This window comes from Somniosus microcephalus, chromosome 1 (genome assembly GCF_052327205.1).
Source record: "Somniosus microcephalus isolate GS21.2 chromosome 1, FLI_Smic_1.0, whole genome shotgun sequence".
In the NCBI taxonomy this organism is placed as follows: Eukaryota; Metazoa; Chordata; class Chondrichthyes; order Squaliformes; family Somniosidae; genus Somniosus; species Somniosus microcephalus.
The window spans coordinates 36,544,542-36,558,478 of record NC_140987.1 but is presented as its reverse complement, the minus strand read 5'-3'; the positions used below and the strand labels follow the sequence as shown (position 1 = coordinate 36,558,478).

Genomic DNA, 13,937 nt, shown 5'->3' with positions numbered 1-13,937 from the left:
CTCAAAAGAAAGCTTGCGATTCCAGACCGGTCATAGGCGTATTTACGTTTCGGCCGCACAAAAACCGCGCCCGCGGTATCCGAAAAACGTTCAGCCTTCCGCTCATTAGCATCTCATTAGCAACCGTGTGACGTCGAGGTCGACCAATCAGATGGCGGGTTCCTTCCTACAGTTGAGTGTCGAGTGACTCGACGATTGACCAATCCTACGCTTCGGTGACCTGACCGGTCGACCAATCGGTGCGTGTGTGGGCGGGCCTTATCCTTCTGAACTGAGGTGAGTGGCCGCCATCTTGATTTTTCACGATTTTTTCCCCACACTTTCAGTGTGTTAGGGAAGTAAGGTAAATATTTGAATTATGTGTTAGGGAATTAATTAACAATTTATTTGAGTTTTATATTGTGTTTAGCAACCCCCCCCCTCCTCCTCACCCTCACGCAGGGGGGACTCGGGGCCTGAAGCTCAAAAAATTTCTCTCTCTCTCTCTCTTTCTTCCCTCTCTCTCTCTCCTTCTCCTCTTCCCTCTCTCTCCTTCTCCTCTTCCCTCTCTCTCCTTCTCCTCGTCCCTCTCTGTCTCTCTCTACTTCCCCCTCAGGTTTCACGGTGTCGCGGACGGAGCGCGGGCGGGCCGCCCGAAGTTTCCCGCTCGCTAACGGCCGCCAAGCCGCCCTTGCCTGCTCCCCGCGGGCCGCCTCGCGCCGCCCGCACTGACCGCGCATGCGCCGACCGCACTGACCGCGCATGCGCCGCCCGCACTGACCGCGCATGCGCCGCCCGCACTGACCGCGCATGCGCCGCCCGCCCGCAGCGGCCGTCCATCAGCCGCGTCATACGCGGGGGACCTCAGCTCCGGTCCGTCCCGGCCTCAGAACCGGACCTCAGGCGCTAGGCAGGGGGAGGGGCCGGAGAGAGGGACAGAGGGGAGTGGGGGAGGGCGTAGGTGTGGGGGTGGGGGAGGGGAGGGAGGGAGACAGGGGAGGGAGGAGGGGAGGGGAGGGGAGGGAGAGGAGGGGAGGGAGAGAGGGGAGGGGAGGGAGGGATAGGACAGGGAGAGGACATGACAGGGAGAGGGGGGACACACAGGGGCAGGGAGACCAAGCGCCCCAAAATTGCCCTCGCAACGCGGGGCTCCCCAGCTAGTTTTAAATATAAAGGACTATTAAAAAACCGTGGGCCAAACCAATTGATGACTATTCTAGCACCTTTTGTTTGTCTGTTCCTTTTGCATCCCGGCCTTTAATCGTCTCTTCGAGTTCAACTCCTGCATAAAACAAATATCTGTCATAACTAGGTGATAGTTCAGTGCAATACTTAAGGAGTGATGCATTGTTGGAGGTGCTGTCCTTTGGATAATGCGTTTAACCATGTCTCCGCCTATGTGTAGACCTAAGGGTCTTATAGCACTATTCAAAGATGTGCAGGGAACTTTCCTGATGTCCAAGCCAACATTCTGCCTCAACCCATACCACCAAGAACTGATATTTTAGTCTCAGTCAGCTCATTACTCTTTGTGGGACATTGCCGATACAGACCGGCTGCAGCATTTGCCGACATAACAAAAATCACTGGACTTGGAAAGTGAATTCTTCATGTGAAAGCCTTGGAGAAGCTTTGACATGATAAGGCACTGCATGAATCGCAGGGCTAAAAAATTGTTCAGGCTGGTTTTCAGGTGTGGAATTGACGGCGCGCTGAGAGTGACCAGGACCAATTTCTTTCATTATAGGAAGCACGTTAAAAAGAAAGCAAGACTTGCATTTACAAAGCGCCATTCATGACCACTGGACGTCCCAATGCGCTTTGCAGCCAATGAAGTACTTTTCGAAGTGTAGTAATGTGGGAAACGCGGCAGCCAATTTGCACACAGCAAGGTCCCACAAACAGCAATGTGATAATGACCAGATAATCTGTTTTAGTGATGTTGATTGAGGGATAAATATTGGCCAGGACACCGGGGATAACTCCCTTGCTCTTCTTCAAAATAGTGCCGTGGGATCTTTTACGTCCACCCGAGAGAGCAGATAGGACCTCGGTTTAGCATCTCATCCAAAGGATGGCACCTCCGCCAGTGCGCTGGAGTGTCAGCCTAGGTTATTGAGTTCAAGTCTCTGGAGTGGGACTTGAACCCACAACCTTCTGACTCAGAGGCAAAAGTGCTACCAACTGAGCCACAGCTGACACCTTGTTCATTGATGTATGTGTGTGCTGTATGTATGTGGGGCGGTGGGGGGGGGGGGCTGGTGTATGGTATGTGTATGTTTATCTGTGTCTGTGTGTGTGAGTGTGTGTGTGTGTGGTGAATGTCTCTGTGTGTATGTTTGTGTGTGTATGTTTATCTGTGTGTGTGTGTATGTTTATCTGTGTGTGTGGTGAATGTCTCTGTGTGTATGTTTGTGTGTGTGTGTGTATGTTTATCTGTGTGTGTGTGTGTTTATCTGTGTGTGTGTGTATGTTTATCTGTGTGTGTGTATGTTTATCTGTGTGTGTGTATGTGTGTGTTTATCTGTGTGTGTGTATGTTTATCTGTGTGTGTGTTTATCTGTGTGTGTATGTGTATGTTTATCTGTGTGTGTGTGTTTATCTGTGTGTGTGTGTATGTGTGTTTATCTGTGTGTGTGTGTATGTTTATCTGTGTGTGTGTGTTTATCTGTGTGTGTGTGTATGTTTATCTGTGTGTGTGTTTATCTGTGTGTGTGTGTGTATGTTTATCTGTGTGTGTGTATGTTTACCTGTGTGTGTGTAGGTTTATCTGTGTGTGTGTGTATGTTTATCTGTGTGTGTGTGTTTATCTGTGTGTGTGTGTATGTTTATGTGTGTGTGTATGTTTATCTGTGTGTGTTTTTATCTCTGTGTGTGTATGTTTATCTGTGTGTGTGTATGTTTATCTGTGTGTGTGTTTATCTGTGTGTGTGTGTATGTTTATCTGTGTGTGTGTGTTTATCTGTGTGTGTGTGTATGTTTATCTGTGTGTATGTTTACCTGTGTGTGTGTATGTTTATCTGTGTGTGTGTGTGTTTATCTGTGTGTTTATCTGTGTGTGTGTATGTTTACCTGTGCGTGTGTATGTTTATCTGTGTGCGTGTGTATGTTTATCTGTGTGTGTGTCTCTGTGTGTGTGTGTGTGTGTGTATGTTTATCTGTGTGTGTGTGTGTGTCTGTGTGTGTGTATGTGGTGAATGTCTGTGATGTGCTTGTGATGTTTCATGGTGACTGCGCGTGGAATGTGGTCAGTGCAGTGTGATGTGTATTGTGAATATTTATTGTGTGTGTGTGTGGTGATGTGCGTGCAGTGTGTGCTGCAAGTGGTGTGTGTGTATGGTGTTGTGTGTGGTGAGTGTTTGCTTCTGTGCGTGCTATGTGTGTCACGTGTGGTGAGTTTGTGTCTGCTATGTATGTGCCTGCGTGTTTTATTTATGGATGTGGGGTGTGGATGAGTGCTGTGAGTGTGTGCTTGTGAACGTGTGTGCCAGGAGGGTGCTTATGACTTTGAAGTTGTCAGAAATTATATAGCGGAAATGTAGCGTGAAAAATGAACTGTTCCACACCTGATCCAGCAATACATAACATCATCAAAAGATAGCATTGGAGAAAATGTTCCATTATACAGCACAACTATACATCATGTTGATGTTGAGGAGCGCACTTGGAAACAGAACAATGATGATGGATGGCCCGGCTAGCATGATTTTATATTGCAATAATAGATAACATAGCACAGCCCTGCCTTATTTTGTGGAATAACATTTATCTATACAGCAGTCCCATTATAGTCTCAGTGTGATGCATCAAGTGAAAGTCAAATAGTGTGACATGGTTCTGTTAGACACTGCTCTGAGCAATGCCGTTCCTAACAGCAAGATGTGGTATTAGAATATTAAACCAACACCTTGCTGAATGTTTGAATATTTATGCTCATTTGCAGAAACAACTCATGCTGTGGATTTCAGATGACATACCTTCTCATGCAAAGCACGCAGCTTGTGTGCCAATGCAGAGCATTACTGTTGCACATTAGCCATCTGTAGTTGATGTATTGGGTCAATTGAATATTCAAAGTTTCACATTTCAGCTGTGATACTACTGCCAGTTCATCTTACTGCGGCTGTTGGTGAACTACTAAGCCTTGATTTTCCTCCCTGGCTAAGTTTACACCAGAACTGCTGTTGGCAGATTTTAAACAGACTCAAATGGAAGGATACAAAAGCAAAATACTGCGGCTGCTGGAAATCTGATACAACAGAAAATCGTGGAAATACTCAACAGGTCGGGCAGCATCTCTGGAGAGAGAAACAGAGTTAACATTTCAGGTCGATGACCTTTCATCAGAACTGGAAAAAGTTAGAGATGATACAGGTTGCTCAAAACCTGTTACATCTCTAACTTTTTCCAGTTCTGAAGAAAGGTCATTGACCTGAAATGCTCGGGGGGTGATTTTTAACCCGACTCGCTCAGCTGAAAAATGGCGGGTGGGCAGTTAAAATCGCCCTGGCTCTCACCTGTCCGAAAGCCGCCATGATCGCAACATCTGCAATTTTAACCTGCTCTCCTGAGCAGGCAGCAAGGACAGGCGCCCGGAGCCCAACAGGGTCCTTCTTTACATAGGCATGTTGCGGCCCGATGACATCTTTGAGACCCGACGGTCATTTTAACTCAGGCCGGAGCGGGGAATCCACCTGGAGCTAAAATCGAGGCCATCTGTTTCGACCTCCACAGATGCTCAGATGGAAGGATACTGTGCAGAGTTGAATGAGTCTAGGGAACATGACAGTGGTAGGAACAGAAAAAGAAATTTAAGAATTTAAACGGCAGAAGGAAAAATAATACAAAAAATTTGAAGGAAAACAGTTAAGAAATGGTTGAAACTCACTTACCTTAACATTTCTGTGTCTCTTCCATGAGCTCCATCTTAACTCAATCCATCACCCCCAGCCACTCCTTTCAAATGGCCTCTCAATTAGCAGTTCATTTCCTGCTCAGCAAAAAGGTGGAAATTGGCATGCAAATTAATGTTTAAATGAGGCACCTATCTGATTGAGGGGGGCACTTCCTTTGCCAATGGTCTCACCCACTAGAAAACACGTTACTGGTTAAAGAACATAAGAACATAAGAAATAGGAGCAGGAGTGGGCCATTCGGCCCTTCAAGGCTGCTCCGCCATTCAATGAGATCATGGCTGATCTTCTGCCTCAACTCCATTCACCGGCCCTATTGCCATATCCCTTGATGCCCTTACTAGTCAGAAATCTATTGACTTCTGTTTTGAATATACCCAATGACTGAGCCTCCACAGCCCTCTGGGGTAGAGAATTCCAAAGATTCACCACCCTCTGTGTGAAGAAATTTCTTCTCATCTCAGTCCTGAATGGCCTACCCTTTATCCTGAGGCAGTGGCCCCTGGTTCTGGACTCCCCAGCCAAGGGAAACCTTCTCCCAGCAGCCACCCTATCAAGCCCTGTAATAATTTTGTATGCTTCAATGAAATCCTCTCTCATTCTTCTGAATTCAAGAGAATACAGGCCTAGTTTACTCAATCTCTTCTCATAAAACAGTCCCGCCATCCCAGGAATCAATCTCGTGAACCTTCATTGCACTCCTTCTATGGCAAGCATATCCTTCCTTAGGTAAGGAGACCAAAATTGTACACGGTACTCCAGGTGTGGTCTCACCGAGGCCCTATATAATTGGAGTAAGACTTCTTTACTCCTGTACTCAAATCCTCTTGGAATGAAGGCCAGCATTCCATTTGCCTTCCTAATGGTTTGCTGCACCTGCACATTCACTTTCAGTGACTCATGTACAAGGACACCCAGGTCCCTTTGAGCATCTGCATTCCCCAATCTTTCACTATTTAGGAAATACTCTGCCTTTCTGTTTTTTCTACCGAAGTGGATAACCACATTTATCCACATTATATTCCATCTGCCATGTTCTTGCCCACTCACTGAGCCTGTCGAGATCCCCTTGAAGTCTCTTCACATCCTCTTCACAACTGACACTGCCACCTAGCTTTGCATCATCAGCAAATTTGGAAATGTTACATATAGTCCCCTCATCCAAATCATTGATATAGATTGTGAATAGCTGGGGCCCAATCCTTGCGGTACCCCACTAGTCACAGCCTGCCATCCTGAAAAAGACCCATTTATCCCTACTCTTTGTTTTCTGTCTGTTAACCAGTTCTCAATCCATGCTAGTATATTACCCCCAATTCCATGTGCCCTAACTTTGTTCACCAACCTCTTGTATGGGACGTTATCGAAGGCCTTCTGAAATTCCAGATACACCACACCTACTGGTTCCCCTTTGTGTACTCCACTAGTTACATCCTCAAAGAACTCCAATAGGTTTTTTAAACAGGATTTCCCTTCCATAAATCCATGTTGACTCTGCCCTATCTTACTATTCATTTCTAAGTGCCCAGTTATTGCATCCTTTATAATAGATTCCAGCATTTTCCCAACTACTGATGTGAGGCTAACAGGTCTGTAGTTCCCCATTTTCTCTCTCCCTCCATTCTTAAATAGCAGGGTTACATTTGCTATCCTCCAATCTGCAGGAACCTTTCCAGAATCTATAGAATTTTGGAAGATGACAACCAATGCATCCACTATCCCAATGGCCACCTCTTTCAAAACCCTAGGATGTAGGTCATCCGGTCCTTGGGATTTATCGACTTTTAGTCCCATTAATTTTGCTAGTGCTGTTTTTTTACTAATAGTAATTTCTTTAAGTTCCTCATTCTCGCCACACCCTTGGTTTTTTCGTATTTCTGGGAGGTTTTTTGAGTCTTCCTCCGTGAAAACAGAAACAAAGGGGGAGAAATTCAGTTGGCTGCGCCACCCGTTAGCGCCTTAAGGGCGCAATAAGTGGGGCACGAACCAGCAAGCGCCCGGGCGCGGCTATACCTGCACCTCTCGCAAAATTGAGCGGACATTTAGCGGCGGCGCTAAACCGCAACACCCGCTCAGCTGCGCACGCAGACCCTGACGTCATTTCAGAGTGCAACGCCCTTGGGGCGCCCCGAACTGGAAATTCAGTGGTGCCCCCCTCCTTTCCGCCTGTCGCTCCCAACGACAGGTTGACTGGAACGGTTCCCAGTCGCTGTGGGGCTGGGGGGTGCGCTATTTAAAGGGGGCTCTTCCTGGCTTCTTTGTGGTAGCCATTTTTGGACCACTCCTTCTGAGAGAGAGAGAGGGATTTGCAGAGAGACAAAGGGAGAGAGATTTCTGCATTGAGTCAGCGCTCGCTGAGGTACTTTTGGCTTCTGACCAGAACTTTGTAGTTGCTTTGCTTTTTCACCAGCATAACTTTGAGTGGCCACATACTATGGGGGCTGCAATGGGTGGGAATATCGGGCTTCTCCATTACATTGAGAGGGCACAGAGACGCAGAGAGAGGGTGGCAATCATGGCCAGACAGAGGAGGGCCAACAGGCGTTGGCACACGAGACCTTACGCTCCCAGGGTTTTCCGCCAACAGTTCTCATACATCAATATGTCTGAGGAGCAGTGTTTTCAGAGGCTGCGATTCAGCAAGGAGGTGGTCACTGAGCTCTGCCACCTGCTTCAGCCAGATCTTCAGCCTCAACTGAGGAGCATGATGTCTCTGTCGGTGGCAGTGAAGGTAACAGTGGCTCTCAACTTCTATGCCACCGACTCCTTTCAATCCGCTACTGGCGACATTGCCAATATCTCCCAGTTCGCGGTGCATTGCTGCATCTGTCAAGTCACGAATGCCCTCTTTAAAAGGAGACGACAGTACATCTCCTTCCCCATGACCCCGGACAAACAGCAAGAGCGCGCAATGGGCTTTGCAAGAATAGTGGGCTTCCCCATGGTGCAGGGCGCCATTGACTGCACGCATGTGGCTTTGTGGGCACCGCAAGAGAATGCCGAGGATTTCCGCAACCGAAAGGGGTTCCATTCGTTGCATCTCCAGTTGGTCTGTGACCACAGACAGCTGATACTCGCTGTCAATGCCCGCTTTCCAGGCAGCAACCACGACGCCTTCATCCTGCGCCAGACTTCTGTGGCAGACCTTTTCAAGGCCCTGGCTCACCCAGGTGGTTGGCTTCTTGGGGATAAGGGCTATCCTCTGTGCGCCTGGCTGATGACCCCGCTCCATTCGCCCAGCACCCCAGCTGAAGAACGATACGAGAGCCATCAAGCTACCAGGAACATCGTTGAGCACACAATCGGCGTGTTCAAGCAACGGTTCCGCTATCTGGGCCATTCTGGAGGAGCCCTTCAGTACTCACCTGAGTGAGTCTCCCACTTCGTTATTGTGTGCTGCATGCTGCATAACCTGGCAATCCTCAGGACTCAGCCAATGCCACCAGACATTGGAGCACCACAGAGAAGGAGGAGGAGGAGGAGCAGCAGCACCAAGACGGGAGGGAGGTACAAAGTGCAAGGGACGTCCGTCAGCGGCTTATAGCAAGTCCCTTCTAGGCTCCCTCTGAGGGAATGGCTTCTGCCATTCAAAGAACCTGAATGGAACCGTGCCGCAACCCCTAAGCCGGTCAAGGCAACAAATAGTTCAAAGAGCAAACATGCACATTCTGAATAAAGACACTTCTTTATTTAACAAACTGTGTGCCCTTCCCGCATGACAAAGTAATAGAAAGAAACCCCAAAAAAAACAGTCCGTCACATAACTGGCTCTCACAACCTGGAGACAATGACCAAAACAGTAACAAAACTATGACCACGATCCTCGGCCTTCAATAAAACAATTAACAACATTTTGCCACACCTCCTACTTTTTGCCCTTCGAGGGTGATCTGCTTCGCTTGTAAGATTGGCCCCTTCCCACCCTGCAGCGCCGCCGTAATGGGACCCCAGTGGCTGCAGCAAGGCTGGGGTAAGGCTGCAGAGTGTCAGAAACTGAGACTGCAGATGCCCTTGAGGGACGGCTTGGACCAGCTCTGGGCCTGGTGGGCCCGGCTGCTGACTGCTCCAACTCTGCATGGGCGGCAGCAGTCTGTCCTACAGGTGGTGGCAGCTGCAGTGGAGAGATGACAGTGCTGGCAGCAGGAATGCTGTCATCCTGAGAGAGGACAGCAACTCCCTGTTTGGACGACACACTGGCACTCCCACGGGGCAGCACTGCAGCATGCGGAGCAATCTGCTGAAGCACAGATTTCTGGCCTGCTGCGGCGCGGTGAGGGCCCCGGGGAATCCTGCCCGATCCAGCGAGGGTGGAAGCAGTCAGTGCTCGTGTGGCCTCAATCTGCATCTGCATGAGACCAGCCACTGACTGCATTGCAGCACTTAGCAATTGCGTGGCAGCCGCCTGTGCTGCGCCGACGTCCTGGACAATCCTTGCCTGTGCTGCGCCGACACCCTGGACAATCCTTGCCTGTGCTGCGCCGAAGTCCTGGAGACTCCTTGCCTGTGCTGCACCGAAGTCCTGGACACTCCTTGCCAGTGACTCAATGAAATCTGGTATCCTTGCCACTGCAGCCAGAGCTCAGTGTGCCTGTGCTCCACCTGGGCGCTCATTTCAGCGAGGAGCCGCACCACCTCTGCGCTCACTGTAGCAGGACTGGAGGCCAGACTCTCCCTCCGGGGAGAAGGCCACCGAGCTTCTCTACCCCCCTCGCGTTGCTGCAGCCCACTGGGCCCCAGAGCTTCACCCTCCTCAGACCATTCCCCCCTGCTCCCCTCCAGGGAAGACGTGTCCCCATTATGGCCATGGGTTGCCTCGGCTGAGGGTGGCACTGATGGTCTGGCTTCCTCCTCCTCGTCGCCTTCAGAATCACTCACAGTGGCAGCTTGAGGGCCTGCCTCCTCACCTGGTGAATCAGCATCTGAAAGCAGGGAGGTACAAGAGTGGCTTTAGCGTGAGGACAGGGTGGCAGCAAGGGAGGCATGAGTGCTGCAATGTACTGATTTGGCTCGAAAGTGGCAAAGGATGCTGGTGTGAGGAACAAGTGGAAGGAGAGAGGTCAAAAAGGTGATGACCTTACCATTGCTGTCCATAACGGGGTCGGCATCTCCAGTGGCGATGGGGCCAATCATCCGGCCTGCCATAATCCGTTGGACTCGCTGCTCCAGATCGGTCAGGGCTTGAAGGTGAGGCCGGCCTCCCCCGGTCCGTTGCTGCTGCCTCCTATTATGCGCCAGCTTGCCCTGCAAGAGAAAAGACGGGCTCTGAGTACAGTGTGCAGCCCTGATCTTGGCTGCACTGCCTCCCATGGTCGAATAGCCCCTACAGTGTGAAGCCCTGATCTTGGCTGCACTGCCTCCCATGGTCGAATAGCCCTTACAGTGTGAAGCCCTGATCTTGGCTGTACTGCCTCCCATGGTCGAATAGCACTTACAGTGTGAAGCCCTGATTTTGGCTGCACTGCCTCCCATGGTTGAATAGCCCTTACATTGTGAAGCCCTGATCTTGGCTGCACTGCCTCCCATGGTTGAATAGCCCTTACAGTGTGAAGCTCTGATCTTGGCTGCACTGCCTCCCATGGTCGAATAGCCCTTACAGTGTGCAAAGTGCTGAATGTGTGTGTGAGTTTCCTGAAAGGCCATAGGTGTTGGATGAGGGCTGGGCATTGGGGCTTTCAGGACCCTTTGGCCATAAAGTGAGGTCGACATGCAGGGATGAAGAGGATTCTGAAAAGGGCACTCACCCTGACGACCCGAGTGAGGTCGTTGAACTTCTTCCTGCATTGCACAGGGGTCCTAGGCACCATGCTGCTGGAGGTCACTCTGTGAGCCACCTCCCTCCAAGCTTTTCGATAGCCGCTGGGCAGCGGCCTCCTTCCACTGTCCGGAAACAGGATAGATCGCCTGCGCTTCACCGCGCCAACCAGAACCTGCAGGGCCCCCTCACTGAACCGCTGCACTCGCTCCCTGGCCCTCTCCATGGTCTTTGGCTTAAGTATGTGGCAACAGGTCTGTCCAGGCCGAGATTCAGGGCTCCGATGCGCAGGGTGTGGCTGCAATTCAAGATCGACCCTCCCCTTTAAGAGCTGACCGGCGCCAGCGTGTCTGTGTGCAATCGCTAACTGGCCGCACCTGCGCTGCGCCCGCCCTCGGAGGTAGTGCCTCGCTCCTCCGGCTTAGCACCTTAAGACAGTCGTGCAGTGCCTGTTTTAGTGCTCCAAGCACCTCCTGGGGCGAAGGAGGCCAATTTAGCAGTAGGTGGCGATAATTTGCGCCGGGCACAAAATTTCGCACCCGGCCGATATTTACGCCCCAAACGGGGCGATACCGAATTTCTCCCCCAAAGTATTTATTTAATTTCTCTGCCATTTCCTCATTCCCCATTATAAATTCTCCTGTCTCTGACTGTAAAGGACCTACATTTACCTTCGCTAGTCTTTTCCTTTTCACATACCTGTAGAAGCTTCTACAATCCGTTTTCATATTTTTCGCTAGTTTGTGCTCATATTCCATTTTCCCTTTCTTTATCAATTCCTTGGTCCCCCTTTGCTGATTTCTAAAAAGATCCCAATCCTCAGGCTGACTGCTTTTTCTGGCAACTTTATAAGCTTCCTCCTTTGACTTAATATTAGCTTTAAATTCTTTTGTTAGCCATGGTTGGATTACTTTTCCTTTTGGGTTTTTATGCCCTTGAGGAATATATGTTTGTTGCAAATTATGCATTATTTCCTTGAATGTTAGCCATTGTATGTCCACCTTCATACCTTTTAGTGTAGTCTCCCAATCTACCATGGCCAACTTGTCCCTCATGCCCTTGTAGCTTCCTCTGTTTAGATTGAAGACCTTAGTTTCAGATTGGACTACATCACTCTCAAACTTAATGTAAAATTCAATCATATTATGGTCACTTGTCCCTAAAGGCCCCTTTACCACAAGATTATTGATTAGCCCTTTCTCATTACACAGTACCAGATCCAGAAGAGCCTGTTCCCTGGTTTGTTCCTCCACATGCTGATCCAGGAAACCATCTCGCATGCATTCCAAGAATTCGTCCTCCACACCATTAGTGGTAATTTGAATTGCCCAGTCAATATGTATATTAAAGTCCCCCATGATTACCGTATTGCCCTTGTGGCATGCACTTCTACTTTCTTGATCGATACTGTGCTCTACATTACCACTACTGTTTGGTGGCCTATACACAACTCCCACCAATGTTTTCCGTCCTTTGCTGTTTCTTAGCTCCACCCAAACTGATTCCAGTTCTAAATCAAGATCTTTTACATAGAAACATAGAAGATAGGAGCAGGAGTAGGCCATTGGGCCCCTCGAGCCTGCTCCGCCATTCAATGAGATCATGGCTGATCATCCAAACTCAGTACCCTGTCCCTGCCTTCTCCCCATATCCCTTGATCCCTTTAGCCTTAAGAGATATATCTAACGCCTTCTTGAATATATTTAATGAATTGGCCTCAACTGCCTTCTGTGGTAGAGAATTCCACAGGTGCACCACTCCCTGGGTGAACAAATTCCTCCTCATCTCTGTCCTAAGTGGCTTACCCCTATCTTTAGACTGTGACCCCTGGTTCTGGACTCCCCTGCCATTGGGAACATCCTCCCTGCATCGAGTCTGTCTAGTCCTGTTAGAATTTTATAAATTTTAATGAGATCCCCTCTCATTCTTCTAAACTCCAGCAAGAATAAGCCCAAACGACCCAATTTCTCCTCATATGTCATTCCTGCCATCCCAGGTATCAGTCTGGTGAATCTTCGCTGCACTCCCTCCATGGCAAGAACATCCTTCCTCAGATAAGACGACCAAAACTGCACACAATACTCAAGGTGTGGTCTCACCAAGGCCCTGTACAACTGCAGCAAGACATCCTTGCTCCTGTACTCGAATCCTCTCGCTACGAAGGCCAACATACCATTTGCCTTCTTAACCATCTGCTGCACTTCATGCTTACCTTCAGCGACTGGTGCATAAGGACACCCAGGTCTCGTTGCACTTCCCCTTCTCCCAATCTATTGCCGTTCAGATAATAATCTGCCTTCCTGTTTTTGCCACCAAAGTGGATAACCTCGCATTTACCCACATTATACTGCATCTGCCCAGTCACCCAACCTGTCCAAATCATACTGCAGTTTCTCGGCATCCTCCTCACAGCACACACGCCCACCCAGCTTTGTGTCATCTGCAAACTTGGAGCTTTTACATCTAGTTCCCTCGTTTAGATCATTAATATATATTGTGAATAGCTGGGGTCCTAGCACCGATCCCTGCGGTATCCCACTAGTCACTGCCTGCCACTCGGAAAAAGAGCCGTTTATTCCAACTCTTTGCTTCCTGGCTGCCAGACAGTTCTCTATCCAATCAGTACCTTGCTCCCAATCCCATGTGTTTTAAATTTACACGCTAATCTCTTATGTGGGACCTTATCGAAAGCCTTCTGAAAGTCCAAATACACCACATCCACTGGTTCTCCCTTATCTATTCTACCAGTTACATCCTCAAAAAATTCCAGTAGATTAGTCAAGCATTATTTACCTTTTGTAAGTCCATGTTGACTTTGTCCGATCCGGTCACTTTTTTCTCTGCCGCATCGATCTCATCCCTTAACAGTGCTATGCCACCTCCTTTTCCTTTTTATCTGTCCTTCCTAAATGTTGAGTACCCTGGAACATTCAGTTCCCAGCTTTGGTTACCCTGCAACCATGTCTCTGTAATGGCAATTACATCATAACCATTTACTTCTATTTCTGCCATTAAAGTGAGGGGTGTTCCGACCAGGTGGCATTTCTGCCCATTTGTCACTTCTAGCTGCCACAACCAGGTGAAATCAGGGGAAAGTCTAATATGGGATGAAATAACTAAGAATCTGGAGAATTAGGACTTAACCAAGGCCAGTCAGCATGGGTTTCTACAGGGCAGGTCATACTTGGTTCAACCTTATGGAATTCTGTGAAGAAATAACATGAATCTTGTCATTCATGTGGAAATGACTTATGCAATGATACTGGGCGGCCTGCTGGTGGCGCTGTCCAGGG

The 13,937-nt window shown here is 49.0% G+C and overlaps 1 protein-coding gene across 2 annotated transcripts in view; it reads left to right on the top strand.

Moving 5' to 3' along the window:
- The window catches only part of glra3 (glycine receptor, alpha 3), a 309,534-nt gene that overhangs the window by 42,093 nt on the left and 253,504 nt on the right, over window positions 1-13,937 (top strand). The gene's annotated exons all lie outside the window — the stretch shown is intronic.